This window comes from Equus quagga, chromosome 13 (genome assembly GCF_021613505.1).
Source record: "Equus quagga isolate Etosha38 chromosome 13, UCLA_HA_Equagga_1.0, whole genome shotgun sequence".
Lineage (NCBI taxonomy): Eukaryota > Metazoa > Chordata > Mammalia > Perissodactyla > Equidae > Equus > Equus quagga.
Window position 1 is genome coordinate 13,720,123 of NC_060279.1, and position 19,086 is coordinate 13,739,208.

The 19,086-nt window shown below is 38.1% G+C and overlaps 1 protein-coding gene across 3 annotated transcripts in view; it reads left to right on the plus strand.

The window, feature by feature from the left end:
• The first annotated feature begins 18 nt into the window (after nucleotides 1-18).
• RALGPS2 (Ral GEF with PH domain and SH3 binding motif 2) overlaps nucleotides 19-19,086 on the plus strand; it is a 154,339-nt gene continuing 135,271 nt past the window's right edge. The window contains exons 1-2 of one of the 3 annotated variants that reach the window (XM_046680544.1): nucleotides 20-304; nucleotides 4,609-4,638. The gene's annotated coding sequence lies outside the window, so the exon portion shown is untranslated. Of the gene's footprint in view, nucleotides 305-4,608; nucleotides 4,639-19,086 lie in introns of all 3 variants that reach the window. The other 2 variants (XM_046680546.1, XM_046680543.1) reach the window with 2 other exon arrangements.

Here is a 19,086-nt window from a genome sequence, read left to right on the forward strand (position 1 = left end):
GGGAAGACCCGCCGGCCGGGGCGCTCGGGGCCCGCGCGAGCGCGCTCGGTTGGTGCGCGAGGGCGGCTCCGCCCCGCCCGCCGGGCGCGCGCCTCCGCCAACCCCGCTCTCCTCCCCCACGGCCGGCGCGGACGGGGTGGATCCGGCTCACTCCCCTCCCCCGAGCGGCGGCGGCGGCGGGCGCTGAATGAGAGACGCCGACTGCTCGGGTCGCCGAGCGCTAGCCTAGGCGGCGGCGGCGGCGGCGAAGCGGGAGGCCGGCGTCGCCCCTCCATCCTCCGAGGCCACTGCCGCGGCGGCACAGGTCGGTCCTCTGGCCGCGGGCCTGGCGCGGAGCCTCGGCGGGCGGTGCGGGGGAGGGAAGGTGGGTGCGCTGCGCCCCCCGGGCGGCGCGGAGCCGCTGCGGCGGCGGCGGCGCGGGGAATGGCGGCGGCGCGGGCGCTGCGCAGGGGAGCTCTCCCCGGCGGGCCCTGGGGCTGGTCGCCCTCGGCGCGGGGAGGAGCCCGAGGGGCTCGGGCTGACGGAGAGCGCCGGCGGCTCGCTCTCGGAGTCGGGATGCGGCCGTGGGGTCCCCGCTCCGGGTGTCTGTCCCGAGGCCGAGGGGCGCGGGGTCCCCCGAGCCCGCCTCGCCCTCCCTGCTGCTGGCGGAAGCCCCCGTTCTCCGCCCGCGCTGCCCCTTCAGGTGAGCCGGAGCCGCGGCCGCCGCGCCGGGCCACACCCCCTCCCCTGGCCCCGGCGGCTGCGCCCCGCAGCCTGGCCACCGGGCCGGCCTCGAGCCCGCGCGCTGGCGCTCAGGGTGACCTGTTGCGGAGCGGTCCGCAGCCCGAGTCGCCGCCAGCCCCGGACCCGGAGGCGCTGGTCCCGCGCTGGCCTCGGGCCGGGCGCGCGGCGGGGTGCGGAGCCCCGGGCGCTGCCCGAGGTCTCGTTGCTAAACGGCCAGGAGCGGGCGTATTGGAAAAAAGAGATTCCGGACGGATCTGATCAAACACTTGCAAAGCCGGGCTGTCTGTCTGCAGATAGCCGGAATTCCACTGCAGTATCGGATTAGGTCGGCTCGTAAACACCATGCTTTGGAGGTGATTTGGGAGAAACCCGAGCCACGAGTGAAGAGCTGATATCTGGAGAATAGCCGTAAACCTGTGCGGAGCTAAATTATCCCCCCCACCTGCCCCCCTCGAAGCTCTTTTCCTGTAGCTGTGTGTGGTGTAGACGCAGGCCAGTTTCAGTGTACGTGGGCGTGTTTGGGAAGAAGCTGCGAGCTGATAGGAGGTACCTTAGCACAAATGTTAATTTGTTTGAACTGGGAGGGGTGAGGGAGGAGGAGGAAAGGGCACTGATGTTAGCTGTGGAGGAGGGGCAGTCGAAACACTAAATTTCTGTTGAAGAAAGCGCCAAGAAGAAATATCTAATACCCAGTGTTTTAAGACCGTAAAGTAAGAAACACGGGTAGTAGTTAACTGAGCTTTATCTTTTATGTGTCCTTGAATAGTTTAATTTCAACGCTGTGGTTGCGGTAGAGAGCCTTGTTTTCGTCATACTGTTTATGAGTTGATTTTGGTGTTTTTCTATACTTACCATCAGATCAACTCTTGTTCAGGTCTCTTTGAAGATGACCACTAGGATTTCGGGAAACTTTTCGATCCGTGCGTGCGTAGTATTGCAGTTAGAGATCATAGCTTGCTGGCCGTAAAGCCTGTTCCACCCAGATAATTATGCTTATACAAGTGCTGTAGAATCATAAATATATGTATTACTCTTACTGCTGAATATCTTACTGTAGACTTTGGAATTATGAAGAAGCTTATCCAAACAGTATTATTTTTAATAAAAATAACCTCTAACTCAGGGTTTGTATGCGTAAAGTTTATCATCTCGCTTCAAAGATTAGGAAAATGACTTGTCTTATTAGCTAGATCTAAAGATCAAATGTGAGGACATTAGATGACTTTCTGAATAAATAATTTCAATACAATTTAATTTATTTTAAACAATTCACTTTCTCATTTTAAAATTCAGTATAATAATTTTGAAATAGTAAGATCTACCTTTGATTTTTTCATTATATTCCACCTTTCATTGAATTAGGGAGTTTGACTTTTCAAAATACTCTGGGTGGGACTCTGGAAATATCTTTCACTTTGCCTAAATTATTCCAGATTGCAACACAACTTTAAAGATAGCGCTTGAATGATCAAGACTGCAACATGCTTCTCTGATACGTGTTTTTAATATCAGAAAGAACACACCAAAATTTCCTCAGAGAAAATACAGTGAAAAAACTGGCTTTGTGAATCTTTGACTTTTTGTACTTTTATTACACATGTGAGTAATGTATTTGTGTCTTTAAAAACCTAGTAACTGTCTGTTTCAGTCATTACAGTTGAGAGTGTAGTGGTTTGTAGTGAATGATGGATATATAGGTGAAGTTGTTCTGTTGCAGCTTGGAATACTTAAGCCTTTTCTAGAGGCCTGGCTCCTTCATTTGCACATACTTATTGAGTACCTCCTTGGTGCCAGTTAATTGCCTAGATGTTGGAGATACAACAAAGAAAAAGACAGGTCTGAGCCCTGCTGGAGCTTACAGGGTAAGTAGGCAAATAGTCTGCTGCTTCATTCTCAGATAACACTTTGTTTAATGTTAGTTTAAAAGTTTAAGAAGTCAAAACTCCTCTGATGAGTTTTTTTGGTTAAGGATATTGTTTGTGTTTTTTCCTTCTAAGAATAGTGGGAATTATATTATTGAGTGAACAAAAGCATGAAGACAATTGTTTTAAAAATAGGCTAATATTTATATACATGGGTATTCTGGTTCCTAAGTATACCAGAAATAAACATTCCACCTGAAGTCAGATGATGGAGGGTTTGCATGTGGCTAAACAGCTTTATTCTTTTGGTTTATATAGTTAAGTGTTTGCTAAAAATATTCTCTCTTGGCACTTACTCGTTTATAAGTGAGTCTTAGTTCTTTGCAGATTACAAAGGTTTTAAAAAATAGATTATTGATATTTCTCATTGACAGGACTGCCAGTAATTAACATTGGCCTTATGTTGGCATTATGCTCTCCATTTTAGGTGAGGACGTGGCTTTAGAGATGGTAAGCACACTGCCAGTAAGCAAGCGGGGAACCCAGACCCAAGTCTTGGTACGTCAGGTTACCAAGCTCAGCGGGGAGAGCATCCACATCTCGTGCTACAGTACAGCTGCTGGTGTGCTTTTCCAGAAATTTCCGAATAACTTTTAAACTTCAAACCCAACTATTAATTGAAATTTAATTAATTGAATTTTTTTTCTCTGTGAGGTAAACTTTCAAACCTATTTAAAATTTAAAAGGATTGCTTTTTTTGCTGTATAAAAAAGGCGGATAGTTTGGATTTACTTTTAATGGTACAAGTGGTTTGAGAATAAGACATAGTAAAATCAGTCTTATTTTTTGAATGTGAGATTTTTATTGTGTAACAACTGTATTTGGAATAAAATTGTCCTTTCAATCTGAATGCTGCATTTTTTTAGTTATTCAATTTTTGTGAAAAGATAATTCAAATAGCTTGAAATTCTGCCTCAGCCTGCAAGAGGTTCCTTGGAGAGGAAAATGACTGTATTGCAATACCCTGTAGATTGTTTCTTTAAATGTGTCTATTCCCATTGGTTTAGGGTTTCTCTTTAGGGAGTGAATGAAGATTAGGTGTGATAAGTTTTGGTGACTTAGAATTAATCTAGAGTCTTTCTTGAGCTTTTGATTTGGGAAAACTACATAATAGAATAAAACACTGGAATTTGAAATGTGTGACGTCTATCTCCTCTATGGAAAGAAAAAAGTCACTTTAATAACAGTCACTTTAATAAATAATGGCTAGTTGGGGATCTACAAGAGTATGAATAGCTGTGTTCATATGACTTACGTTGAAGGTACCTGGCAATTTTTGTGTGCCACTACAGAGAACTTTTGGTACTGGCTCTTAAACGATACATTGCTTTGGAGTATGAGAGGTTTAAAATGAAGCTCTCACCTTGAATTTAATTGATACCCTTCTTTTATTTACTTATATGACCTTTTTCTCAAGACAGATTTTCCTTTTTAGGTCGTTTTCCTTTTTGCTAATTCTTGGAAAGCCCTTTTCTGAAAACCCTACCTAAATAGCATCCTGATCCGACTCTGTCTTTATCTTTATTTTTCTTCACAACAGTAATTTATCTGACATTATAGCATATATTAATTTGTCTATCGTCTCCTTCCCCCTGGATATAAACTTCATGAAGGCAAGGACTTCGTTTTGTTCACTGTTGTATTCCTGGCACTTAGGAAAGTACCTGGTACATAGTCAATGCCCAGATAATATTTGTGGGGTCAGTGAATTAACTGGTATTAAATGATAGGAAAACCACTAAACTTTGTGTTTAAAAAAAACGCATTAATTTTTACTATAATACAACTATGCAACTAAAAAGAAAATTGCACTCTAAGACTTATAGTGAAAAACACTGAGGTACATTCTTGTCTAACTTTCCTTCCCAGATCCTGCTCTCAGAGTAACCATTTTCAGTACTTTCAGCTGTTTCTTCTGATATTTAATCTTTCATATTTTAAAATATTTGTTTTTCAATTTTAGATACTGTCTGTTGGACTCCTACTGTGGAAGGTGAGCCTGTGCTTTAGGATTGTTATGCCACCTTGAACCTCCTCTCCCTTTATCCTCCCAGTGTAGTTAGAGCATGCTTTGGTTAAATCAGTGTTCATTGTTTACATTATTATGACTTTGTAAATTTGTTCACCATTAAACCTTGCAGTGTACTATGATTATATTTGTATTATTATATTTGTTGGAGGTAAATTTTTTTTTCTTTTTTGTTTTTTGCTTGGTTTCCTTTTTGTCTCTAATTTTTTTCTAGAAACTGTCCCAATTACCATCAGGTAATTGATCATTTGATTTTTTTAAGAAATTGGAAAAATCCTAGGGCTCTCTATGCTTTTGCTCCAATCTGCACCGTGACTCTCCATTTCTGCTGCAGAGCTGTAGCTGGTGACTTCCCTTCACCTTGATTCTGAGAATTCTCTTTGCCTTTTCCCTGTGTTGGAGCCTGTGGTCTCTGGACCCATGCCTTCCTCTTTCTTGATTTATACCTTTGTTTTGGTGAAATGCATCCCTCAGTAATTTTCAAGAAAGAGCGTATGAGGAGATGAAATTTTTGAGGTGTTCATATTGGTGAAAATACCTTTCTTCTGTATTGATACTTGGTTGATAATTTGGCTGGTTTGGGTATGGAGTCCAAGGTGAAATAATTTTCCCTCAAAATTGAAGCGATTGCACTATAATTTTCCAGCTTCAAATGGTTGTTGAAAAGTCTTATGCCATTCAGTCTGCATCCTTTATTTGTGACCTGTCCCTGTTAAGATCTTTTCTTTGTCATCAGTTTATCTATGTCCCTGATGTTGTATGTGTGGATCTTACTTCATTTCTTGTGTGTGGAACTTAGTGTGCCCTTTCAACCGGCAGAGACCATGGTAGATGAGAAGAGAGATGATCTAAGTCAGGGGTCAGCAAATCTTTTCTTTAAAGGGCTAAATAGTAAAATAAGTATTTTAGGCTTTGTGGACAGTATAGTCTCTGTTACTGTTATTCAGCTTCGTTTTTGCAGCGTGAAAGCAGTCCTAGACAGCATGGGCTGTGGTTTGCTGACTTCTGATCTATGCATAGGTGGAAGGGTGGGCCTTTGCTTTACTAGGAGTAGGGAGAGTTTATCTACAGAGATGGGAGAGAAGGCAGAATATATGGACAGAGACATGATGGTGGTGGCTTGAGGAAGTTCTCATCTGTTTCTGCTTAACCTTAGTGTCTGAGAAGCAAGGTCATTAGCTGAGACTAAGGAAGAATGGGATGTGTGTTGGAGGTTTGAGAAGAGGGAAAATGACTATGTCATCTATCAAAGAGTGGAAAAGTGAACAGAGTAGAGTAGAATAGAACAGGAAAATGGAGTGTGAGTGCCAGCAGCATGAAGGGCTCACTTGAGTTAGATGGTTCTTATTTTCATGTTTCTCTTCTAATAAGAATACCTCTAAAGTCTCAAAGTTAAGTCTGATTATCTTACTATAGGTTTTTTAAAAATTAGATATGGTTATTTTATTAGCCTTATCAGATATTTTCATGCATAATTAATATATACAGATGTCTATTTTTATACATATAAACTTATATGTCTAACCCATATAACTGCTTATTTCTAGAGAAATGCCAGAAGAAAGTACTATAACTTTTTTCCCAAAGGCAAATTTTGATTTAGAAATCATTCATTTATTTATTCATTAAGAAAAAGCCATGGAGAATTTTCTGTGTGCCAGGAATAGTTCTTGGTGCTGGCAATACACCTGTAAACAAAAAGACAAAAATAGTTGCCTTTATATTTTAACTAACGTTTAAATTATATACGCACATAAATATTAACAAGAAAGGAACAATGTGTAGAAGAGAGAGAACTTAATAGATATTATTATTTTTTCAGCTTTATTAAGGTATAATTGGCAAAATTATAAGGTATTTCAAGTTTACAATGTGATGATTTGATGTATGTCTACATTGTGAAAGGATTCTCCCCATTGAATTAATTAACACACCTATCACCTCACATATTTATCTTTTTATTTTTGATGACAACATTTAAGTTCTACTTTCTTAGCAAATTTCAGTTATGCAATACACTATTATCACCTGTAGTTACCATGTTATACATTAGGTCCTCAGACCTTATTCATCTTATAACTAAAAGTTTGTATCCTTTTACCAACCTCTCCTTATTTCCCACACCTTAGTATAAGATTTTGATAGATAAGTGTAAAAGATTAAGAAATACCTTCTAGTCTTAGTTTTGTCAGAGTTATTTCTCTTTTTTTTTTTTTTTTGGAGGAAGATTAGCCCTCAGCTAACTACTGCCAGTCCTCCTCTTTTTGCTGAGGAAGCCTGGCTCTGAGCTAACATCCGTGCCCATCTTCCTCTAGTCTATACGTGGGACGCCTACCACAGCATGGCTGCCAAGCAGTGCCATGTCCGCACCCGGGATCCGAACCAGCGAACCCCGGGCCGCCGAGAAGCGGAACGTGCGAACTTAACCGCTGCGCCACCGGGCCGGCCCCCCCAGAGTTTTTTCTCTTTTAATATCATAAATAAGTGCTGAATTTTATCAAGTACTATTTCTCTATTGGTAGAGATGATCGTATGTATTTTCTCCATTAATCTGCTAATAGGATATATTTTATTAATAGATTATCTTCTGTTTGCATGATAGGGTTCAACCCTACTTAGCTGTGTTGCATTGATTTTTTCTCCCCACAAGCTGAACTTTATTTGCGCTTGTCTTTGAGTTTTTTAAAATCCACATTTATCAATAGATAACTTTATCAGAGATTTTTATGTATGTATTTTGGCTTCAGAGTTATGCTAGCTTCGTAAAATGAGTTGGGAAGCTTTCCGTTTTTTTCTGTTCTCTGAAATGGTTTTGTAACATAGGGATTATGTGCTTCTTGAAGGAACTGTGGATGTAATGTGAAAGGTGAAAAATAAAGTTTCTAGAAGAAAACATAGAGACATATCTACAAGATCCCATGGTAGGCAAAGATTTTTTTTAAAACAGGACACAAAAGGTATTAACCAGAAAAGAAAAGATTGATAAATTATTCTTCATTAAATAAGAACTTTTCATCAAAGGATACTGTAAGAGAGTGAAAAGGCAAGTGACACAATGGATAAAGTGTCTGCAATACTTAAATCTGACAGAGGACCAGAGTATGTAAAAAATATACATGTCAATTAAAAAAAAATGCAGGCAACCCAGTTTTAAAAGAAATGGGCAAAAGACTGGAACAGGCATTTACAAAATGAGTTGTCCAGATGGCCAAGGTGAAATGGAAGTAACACACAATTTTCAGAGAATTGCAAATTAAAATTATCATGTGATACCACTACATACCCATCAAAATGGTGTTAATGAAAAATCTGAAAATACTAAGTGTGGACAAGAAGGTAGAGCACTTGGAACTCTCGTATGTTTCAGATGGGTTTGAAAATTGGTACAGCCACTTTGGAAAGTTGTTTGGCAGCATCTACTAATGCTCTACATGTGCATACCCTGTGATCCCACAGTTTCACTTCTTGGTATAGACCTGATAGAAATCAATATATATGTGCATCAAAAGACATGCACTTCAGAAGAAAACATAGGGGTAAATTTTCATGACCTTGGAATAGGCAAAAGATTCTTGGGTATGACACCAAAAGCAGGAGCAACAAAACAGAAACCAGATAAATAGGATTTCATCAAAAGTTAAAACTTGTGCTTCAGAGGACAGCGTCAAGAAAGTGAAAAGACGGGGGCCGGCCCCGTGGCCAAGTGGTTAAGTTTGCGTGCTCTGCTTCGATGGCCCAGGGTTTTGCCGATTCAGATCCTGGCTGCCAACGTGGCACCACTCATCAAGCCACGCTGAGGCGGTGTCCCGTATGCCACAACTAGAAGGACCCACCACTGAAAATATACAACTATGTACCGGGGGACTTTGGGGAGAGAAAGGAAAAATAAAATCTTAAAAAAAAAAGAGAAAGTGAAAAGACAACTCACAGAATGGGAGAAAATATTTGCTAGCCATATATCTGATGAAAGGCTTGCATTCAGAGAATACATGAAGAACTCTTGACGACCCAATGATAAAAAGACAACCCAATTTAAAAATGGGCAGAGGATCTGAATGGGCATTTCTCAAAGAAGATATACAGAAAGCTATCATGTAGCTATCATGTGGCTTCTTGTATATCTAGCTATAGCTTGATATCATTAGCTATCAGGGAAATGTAATCAAACTACAGTGAGATACCCCTTCATACCACTACAATGGCTAGAATAAAAAAGTTAGATAGTACGAGTGTATGCAAGGATATTGAGAAATTGGAACCCTCATACACTGATAGGAATGTAAAATGATGTAGCTACTTTGCAAGACAGTATGACAGTTCTTCAGATGATTAAACATTGACTTACCGTATGACCCAGCAGTTCCTTGGCTAGGTCTATACCCAAGAGAAATGAAAACATGTCCCTGCAAAAATTGTACGTGAATGCTTATACTGGCATTACTCATTGTAGACAAAAAGTGGAGACAACACAAATAACCATCAGCCAACAAATGAATAAACAAAATGTGGTGTATCCATACAATGGATTATTATTCAGCCGTTAGAAGGAGTAAGGTACTGATACATGCTACAACATCAGTGAACCTGGAAAACATTGTGCTAGGTGAAAGCAGCAGTCACAGAAGACCACGTATTATATGCTTCCATTCGTATGAAGTGTCCAGAACAGAGAAATCTGTAGAGACAGAAAGTAGATAAGTGGTTGCTTAGGGCTGGAGGGGGACGGGTGGGTGGGAGGATGAGGGAGTAGTTAAAGGGTTTGGGGTTTATGTTTGAGACGATGAAAATATTCTAAAATTGACTGTGGAGATGGTTGTACATACCATTGAATTGTACTACACTTTAATGGGTGAATTGTATGGTATCTGAATATCTTGGTAAAGCTGTTAACAACACAAGACATGGCAAAAATAATCAGTAATGTGAGTACATTGCCACCATATTAAGTGAGAAAAAGGTGTAGAGGAATATATAAAATATCCTGTTTTTGTAAAACGAACAACAAAAACCCTGTGTCTTTGTATGTATGTACATGTGTAAGTGATCTCATAAGGGTGGAAAAATGTTGCACACCAAATGTAAACATTTGTTACGTAGTTGGGCTAAGTTAAGGAGAGGGAGAGAAAAAAGTGAGAAAATAAAGGGAAAGGGTTAATTCAGGAAAACAGCATGTATAACTCAGTTATACTCAGTTATGTAAAACATAAATCTTAAAATGAGAACAGTAGTTGTCTATGTGGTGAGATGCCAGATTTTTTTCTTCATTACATTTTTCTGGGTTGTTGAATCCTTTTTTTTTTATTAATAGAAATACCTACAACTAAATTAAGAGGCAGAACGAATAAAATAAGTTATAGAACCTGAAAAAACAGCAGCGTTTTTCATAATAGCTCCCAACTGGAAACAGTCCAAATGTCCATCAGCAGAAAACTGGATAACTAATCTGTGGTATGCCTTACACTAGACTACTACACATTGGTGAAAAAGAAGGAACTACTGCTCTACTCGGCAAATGTGGGTGAATATCACCAAAAAAATGTTGACCAGAAGAAGCCAGACACAAAGGTTCATACTGTATGATTCTGGTTTTCTTTGAAGTTCAGGAAAAGGTCAAACTCATCTATGTTGATAGAAGTCGGGTTGGTGTTTAGAGGTTGGGATTAGAGGAGCAAGGCTCCTGGCGTGCTGGAAATGTTCCCTATCTTCATACGATTGATGGTTACATGGATGGCCACGTAGTAAATATTCATTGAACAGTATACCTTACATAAATGCACATCTTAGTATTTCCATATATCTCAATAAAGTGAAACAAATCAAACCAGGAAAAAAGGGTAAATCTGGTGCTCATATAAAAAGTCTGTACACTTGGAGGGACACTTACATCGCTTTCAAACACAGGTTCTCTCTACCCTCATGTTTAGTGGTTGCATTGTATCATGTGTGGATGTATCATAATTTAATCTCTTGATGGACGTTTAGATTGTTTCTAACTTTGATGTTATAAACAGTGAGAGAGGTAATATCTTTTATAGGTCTTCCTATACTTTTCTGATCATTTCCTTTTGATGAATTCCAAAAAGAAGGATTGCTTGTTTGGAGGTGAAGTACATTTGCATTCTCCCCCAGGGTGTATAAGTGTTTGTTTCTCTATACTCTCACTGACTTGGTGATTAGCTTTAAAAACACATATATTGATCTGTTATGGAATAAATACCCCCTAACTTTTAATTTGCATTTTTAAACATTTCAATGAAGTTTATATTTTCATGTTTTTGGACATTTGTGCTGCTTTCTCTGTTTTCCTTTTCATACCTTTTACCCATTTTCTAAATGCTCAGTCTTTTAAAATTGAGTCTTTTAGTGAAATAAATCAGATATACAAAAAAGTATATAAAGAAAAATATAGTTAACCCGTAACTTAAGAAATGAAACATAACCAGTACAGTTGAAGCAGCCTATTAGTTAACATTAATAACATGTAAGAGTTCTTTAATTAAGAATATTAAGTCTTTGTCACTTGTAGATCTTTTCCCCAGTTTATCTTTTGTCCCCTAACTTAGAGTATTTTATTGAATCTGAGATGGCTTCAATTATAAGATACACTATTTTATGTACAACTAAGAATAAAAATATTCTATCACTTAAACCATGACACTATTGATTTTAAGAGGCATCCTGATTTCAGAGATACTAAAAGATGAGAAAATATTCATCTTAGAATTGATGAAATATATGGGTCTTACTGTGTGTGTTTTATGTTTTATTTAGTCAGATTTATCAATCTCTTCTGTTGTCTCTGTTTCTGCTCTCAGTCCTAGAAAGGCTTTCCTATGCCAAGATAAAAAAGAATTCATCTGTGTTTACTTCTAGTATTTCTATGGCTTAAATGTTTTTCATCGTTAATTCATCCTATTTATTTTAGTGTACGATCTTTTTGTCTTTTTATCCAAATGGTTTGCCAGTTGTAATAAAGTTAAATTCCACTAACGGTCTTTTGAACAAGGAATGATACACTCACATGTGCTTGCTTGAGCAAGATTAATATGGCTATGGATTTGGTTGGATCTAGTCTAAAAATTATCAGTTGCATTTTCTATTAAATGTATATCTTAGAAACCTATAGTTTAATTTGCATTTAAAGGAATGTGAATGTCAAAAGTATGATTTTATGTTGACTTAAATTTCTAATGCATCTGAGTGTTCTTGCAGTCAAATAATTTACTAAATTAAATTGAAAATAATTTTTTTTGTGACCTAGACAAGGATTTTAATCCTGTGCTTAAAGTTTGTGTGGATCTGGGCAAGTTACTTAATTTCTTTAACATTCAGCTTCCCTACTTGTAAAATGGGCATGAGTGTCTTCTTATGGGATCATTTTAAGGATTAAATGAGAAGGTGTAAGCAAAGTCCTGAGCTGAATTACTTCTCTCTTCCTCTTTCAGGACCTTGAAGAGGAAGTGTAATCACAGCCTACCTTCTCTTGTATCTGAGGTTACTCTAGATCTCTAGGGTAACTGGAGTGAATTATTTGTTAGACCTCTTCCAGTCCTGACTTACAGTCCCAGGGTTTGACCAGAACTTTTCTGGCCTTCTGAAATTAGCTTACATGGCAAATCTGTGTTTTCTGTTGCTGCTCTTAAGCTGCTCTTCTGTGAATGTGCTGAAATCTTTATAGATTTTAGGATTTTGTAGATGGGGCATTACTATGTATTTTAGCTTTGATCGACTTAGCTCTTATTCTGTAAGTTGTCGCTAGGATAACCTCTGCTACTTTTCTTTTACTGTTTTAATTTGAGGATATATTTTTCACAGGTTTGTGTGGTTTAGATCCTGTCTCTTAAAGCTGGGGGACAGGGTTAACTCTACTAAAAGAGAAAGTTTTGAGGATATCTTAAGGATAAGAAACTGCGCTTTTGAGTTGCTTCTTTTTGTCAACATTATTTTTGAATCTTCTCTGAGTCCAGCGCTTGTTAATGTTATCATAGAAGTATAAGTCTCGGTCCTTGCGCTTGTTGTTTACATTTTCTGGGTGAGGCGAAGTCTTTTATGTGAAACCACAGTAAATAGCATGAGACCATAAGTAGGTGTGTGTCAGCCTGAAGAACAAGCGGTTCACAGGAGAGGAGGCTCTGAGGGCAGGAGTGGTCTTCAAGGAATGTGTTTCATTGCAGTGGAAAGAACATATAGATATTGGGGGAAACGGGATGACCGAAGATACAACAACAAGAATTAGTCTTTTTGTCGTTCTTTGGGTTGAAGCGTTTATTTGAGATGGAGTGGAAAATAGTTATATTTGATAAAGTAGAACCACATTATTCAGCCCTCAGAAATAAAGCAGATTAGAATTAAAATGATAGTACGTACTGTCACTAACTTTTAGCTTCTCTGTTTCCTTTCTTCTTGATGCTGTAGATTGAAAGTTTGTAAATCAAGATTGGAGGAAAAATCCAAACTGTTTAGAAGGAGTTTTCTTAAAAAAAAAAAAGCCTACTAGTTGTATATATATGTATTAGATAACCTTCCTAATAAAAAGGCTTAAAACAATATTGATGGGAAAGTAGCATTAATAAGTTTTATATTTACTTTTTCCTTTCTTCTTCCTATTACTTGATCTTAGCTAATTATGTGGCAGAAAGTTTTAAATTCAAAGCCATCCTCTGCCATTAAGAAAGCCAAAAGGTGTAGGATAGAACTCATCTGCAAAAAGATTTTTAAAGATAGCGCTTTGGAGGTTTGAATTTAAAGGAAATGGGCAGTACTGTTGAAGCCTTCTGTGTTGTAATTGTTTATCTAAACAGTGTGGGCAGCTGTGAATTGGCTGTAGTAATAAGGTCACCACATCTAGCCACCTCATCTGGTTCACTCCAGTGTGGCCCAACAGATACAGCTATCAGAGTGGATAGGGTCACTGATGTTCACTACTTCCATCTCTGAGCAGAATTGGAAATGACGATGACAGTGCGTTTTCTTCCTCTCAGTCGTAATACTGTTGATATAGTCTGGCAACCCTTGATTTAACAACAGCTGGACCTGTGACCTATGTATTACTTGTGTGACACTGTAAATTATATGATCTCCTTAATAACAACCAAAATTTGTGTTTGTAACTGCTTAATTACTATAACTAAATAGATTAGAAATACTGACAAGACTTTTGAGCCCCAGATTAGTGGTGACTTAGCTGACTCAATGTCCTTGACATGTGTTTTGTAATTCTGGTCTTCCCACAGTTCCTTTGAAGGAAATCTACTTTTTCCACAGTGCGTTGCAGAGGAACAGACCTCAATAGCTGTGTTTTTTTACCACGTAGGACTATATTGCAACTGCTTGGTCTAGGAGTGGTCGTTTGATCTAAGGGCTGCTAATCTGTAAGCCAAGTACCAACCTAGGATTGTCTGGTGGGGAAAATTATAGCCATTTATAGGAAACATGGAGTTAATTTGTCATTGAGCCATGAGAGCTGACGCTGGAAGGATGCATTAGTCTGGAGTTCTGTGAAACTAAAGTTTGAGAGACTGGAAAGTAAGTATAAGCAGAAGCTGTGAATTATAGAAATGATAAAGGAGATGAGGAAGCCAGTTGGTAACTAGAAAAGAATAGAGCATCTGTGCCAAGAGAAGCATGAAATTCTGAACGAGAAACCCTGTGGTCTGAGAGCAAGACAGGCACAAAACATAAGATCGAAGATTCTGGTTTCTGGCTCTGTAAATGCTCTTCTTCTGTTACTCTGGTACTTCTGTGTCTCCTGCCCCTCTTGATGCCGCATCCAGTTTTTCCCCCCAGGAGAATGTGCAGGCTTTGGTGTCAGACTTTTGGCAGTAGAATTCTGTCTCTGTCTTTTACTTGCTGTGTGACCTTGGGCAGGTTGTTTAACAACTTTGTCTTGTTCCTCATCTGTAAAATGAGCATCATAAATAATACCTTTCCTCATAGGGTTGATATGAGGATTAAATGAGTTGACACACGCAGAGCTTTTAGAACAATGCTAAGCATATAACAAATGTTCAGTAAATAGCATCATATATATAATGCCATTTGGGGTCATTTGAAAGAATTTCTTGCAACTGAAAGAGCCTAAAGAGTTAACTTGCTTACGGACTCAGAACAGTGCAACCCAGTTTGTGGGCTGGATAAGCAAGAATATTTCAGGTATTGTGTAGGGCATTAAAAAATACTGTCTTATTCAGTATGAATAATAGGAATTGCTGTTTATTAAGTGTTTAATAGATGCTTGATGCTGTTATAAACGTTTTACCTACTTAACTCCTTGGATCATCACCATGACCTGGTGAAGTAGGTACTCTTGTTGTCTTCATTTTAGAGAGGTAGAAACAGAAGCAGGGAGGCCAAGCGTCTTGTCTAAGCTTATACAATATGTAGCTGGCAGAGCTAGGATTTGGACCCAGTTGTTGTAATTGTAGAGTTTTAATTTGTAAACATCTCTTTCCTTTTCAGTTCTTATTTACCTTTTTAAGTGAAACCAAGGAGAATATCTCAGTTTGTTGCTAATATTTCTTTTACACTTTTCTAATGCTTCTCTCCCATTTTAATGGAAGTAGCATACCTCAGGTACAGAGACTTAGGTGAGCAAGGTATGATACTAGGTAGTTTGCTAGGTAAGATTCTTATACTGTATGTGAAGTGGTATAATATCACTTGAAGATAGACCATGTTAAGTTAAAAGGTGTATACTCTAAATCCTAAAACAATCCTGTTTTTAAAAATGTTACAGGTAATAAGCCAACAAAGGAGATAATATGGAATCAGAAAACATACTCATTTAATTCAAAAGAAGGCATAAAAAGAAAAAAAGTATGGGACAAATAGAAATAAATAGCAAGATAATAGAGTTAAACCTAACAATATTAGTAATCACATCAAATATTAATGGTCTAAACACACCAGTTAAAAGGCAGAGATTTTCAGTTATGCTAAAAAAGCAAGACCCAACTATATCCTTGCCTACAAGAAACATCAAATATAAAGATGCAAACAGGTTAAAAGTAAAGGATGGAAAAAGATATATCATACTTACAAGAGTCAAAAGAAAGATGGAATGGCTATATTAATATCAGACAAAGTAGACTTCATTAAGAGCAAAGAATACTTCTGAGGATAAGGGATGTCATTACATAATGATAAAGAGCTTGGTTAATCAAGAGGGCATAACAGTTCTAAATATTTGTGCCCCTAATAACAGAATTTCAAAAATACATCAAACAAAAACTGATAGAACTCCAAGGAGAAATAGTCAAATCCTCAGTTATAGTTGGAAATTTCAGTACACTTCTCTCAGTATTGAAAATCACAAAGATGTAGTGGACTTGAATGATACTGTCAACCAATTTGACTTAGTTAACATTGAGAGAGTATTATTCTACCTAACAACAACAGGCTGTTCTTCTCAATTCTTCTTACGTGCACATGGAACATTTTCTATGATAGACCATATTTTGGGCCATAAAACAAGTCTCAGTAATTTAAAAGGATTGAGATCCTGTGTTTCCTCATTACAGTGGAATTAAATTAGAAATTACTAACAGACAACTGTGGAAAATTTACTAATACTTGGAAACTAAATAATACAAGTCTAAATAACCTGTGGGTCAAAGAAGAGATCAAAAGAAAATTAGAAAATATTTTGTACTGAATGAAAATGAAAACACAACATATCAGAATTGTGAGATGCCACTAAAGCACTTCTTAGGGGGGAATTTATAACACTGAATGCCTATATTAGAGAATAAAAAAGATCTCAAATTAATGACCTCTACTTCCACCTTAATAAATGAGCAAAAGAGCAAATTAAACCAGAGTAACTATTAGGAAGAGAATAGTAAAGATCAATGTGGAAATTAATGTATAGAAAACAGAAAAACAGTAGAGAAAATCATGTCTATTGAAATGAAAATGTCTATTAAAATGAAACCAAAAACTGATTGGGAAGATCAGTAAAATTGATAAAGCTCTAACCAGACTGGTTAATATCAGGAATGACAGAGGTGACATCACTACAGATCCTACAGATGATAAAAGGATAACAAGGGACTATTATGAACAACTTTATACCTATATATTTTACAACAGAGATGGAATGGACAAATTCTTCAAAAGACACAATACTACCAAACTTCACTCAAGAAGAAATAGACAACCTGAATAGCCCTCTATCTGTTAAAGAAATAGAATTTGTGTTTAAAATGTTCCCACCAAGAACTCTCTAGGTCCAGATGACTTCACAAGTGAATTCTACTAAATATTTAAGGAATAAATTATACCAGTTCTACATAAACACTTTCCGAAAATTGCAGAGGAGGAAATAATACTTCCTAACTTATTTCACGAGGCCAGCATTACCTTTATACTCAAACTAGACAAAGACATTATGAGAAAAGACTTCACAGAAATATCCCACATGAGCATACATGGAAAACTTCTAAACAAATTATAGCAAATCGAATGCAACAATTTATATTAAAAAACATAATACATCATAACCAAGTGGGGTTTATTCTAGGAATGCAAGGTTATTTTAAAATTTAAAAAGCAGTCAGTGTAATTCACTCTATTAACCAACTAAAAAAAGAAAAACCATATGATCATTTCAATAAATGCAAGAAGAAAAAAGCATTTGACAATCTTACCTCCATTCCAGATAACTCTGAGCAAATTAGGATTAGAAAGGAATTTCTTCAACCCAATAAAAGAGATCTGAAAAAATGACAGATAATGTAGTTTTAATGGTGGAACACCAAATGATTTCTCCCTGAGACCAGGAACAAGACAAGGTTGTCTACTCTCACCACTTCTTTTTTTTTTTTCCCTTTTTCTCCCCAAAGCCCCCTGATACATGGTTGTATATTCTTAGTTGTGGGTCCTTCTGGTTGTGGCATGTGGGACGCTGCCTCAGCATGGCTTGATGAGCGGGGCCATGTCTGTGCCCAGGATTCGAACCAGCAAAACCCTGGGCTGCTGAAGCGGAGCACGCAAACTTAACCACTCGGCCACAAGGCCGGCCCCATCACCACTTCTTTTCCAAAGTTCACTAGAGGTTCTAACCAGTGCAGTCAAGCAAGAAAAAGAAACAAAAGGCATCTAGAATGGAAAGGAAGAAATCAGTGTGTCTTTTTTTGCTTACGACATGACTGTGGAGAAAATCTGATGGAATTTATGAAACTACTAGAACTAATAAGTGAGTTGCAGAATATAGGATCAATATATAAATATCAGTTGCACTTCTTTACACTAGCAATGAACAGTCAAATTGAAGTTTAATAAAACTAATGCCATTGGCACTAGCAACACGTGTGACATACTGAAGACTACACAGCGTTGCTGGACAAAATTAGAGGACACTTAGATAAATGAGGAGATAGTGCTTGTTCGTAGGTCAGAAGCTTCACTGTAGCTAGGATGACAGTTCTCCCCAAATTGATCTATTGAGTCAGTGCAATCCCAATCAAAATCTTAGCAGGGCTTTTTTGCAGAAATAGACAAGCTGATTCCAAAATTTATGTATAAGTGAAATGGACCTAGAATAGAAGAAACCACTTTGAAAAAGAGGAACAGAGTTAGAGAGCTAGTACCACCTGCTAGCACAATTCGCTATAAAACTAAAATAATCAAAACCCTGGTGTTGTAAAGATAGAGAAATAGATGAGTGGAGTAGAAGAATCCAGAAATAAGCCAATACGTATATGGACAATTGAGTTTTAACAAAGTGCGAAGGAAAATTCCATGAAGAAAGTATAGTCCTTTCAACAGATGATGCTGGTGCAATTGGATATCCACATATAAGCAAATCAACTTTAGTCTATATATCTTGCATTGTATACAAAAATTAACTCAAAATGAATCATAGACCTAAATGTAGAACCTAAAATTATGAAGTTCTTAGACAAAAACAGGAGAAAATCTCTGTGGTCTTGAGTTAGGCAAATATTTTTTAGGTATGACACCAAAAGCATGATCCATAAAACAGCACATTGATCAAATGAACTTCATCAAATTAAAAATGTGTGCTCTTCGAAAGATGATGTTAAGAGAATGAAAAGACAACCTGCAGAGTGGGAGCAAATATTTGCAAATCAAATATCCGATTAAGGATTTGTGTCGAGGATATATAAAGAACTCTCAAGAAGTATTTATTTACATAACATATTAAATATAATATTAGTCATTAGAGAAATACAAATTAAAATCACAGTGAGCTACCAATACACACCCATTAGAATGGCTAAAATCAGAGACTGACCTTACCAAGTGTTAACAAGGGTGTGAAATAACTGGAACTCTAGACTTTGCTCTTGGGCCTGTAAAATAGTACAACCACTTTAGAAAACAGTTCGATTGTTTCTTAAAGTGTTAGATATAGACCCACCAGCTAGTCTACACCTAGATATTTACTGA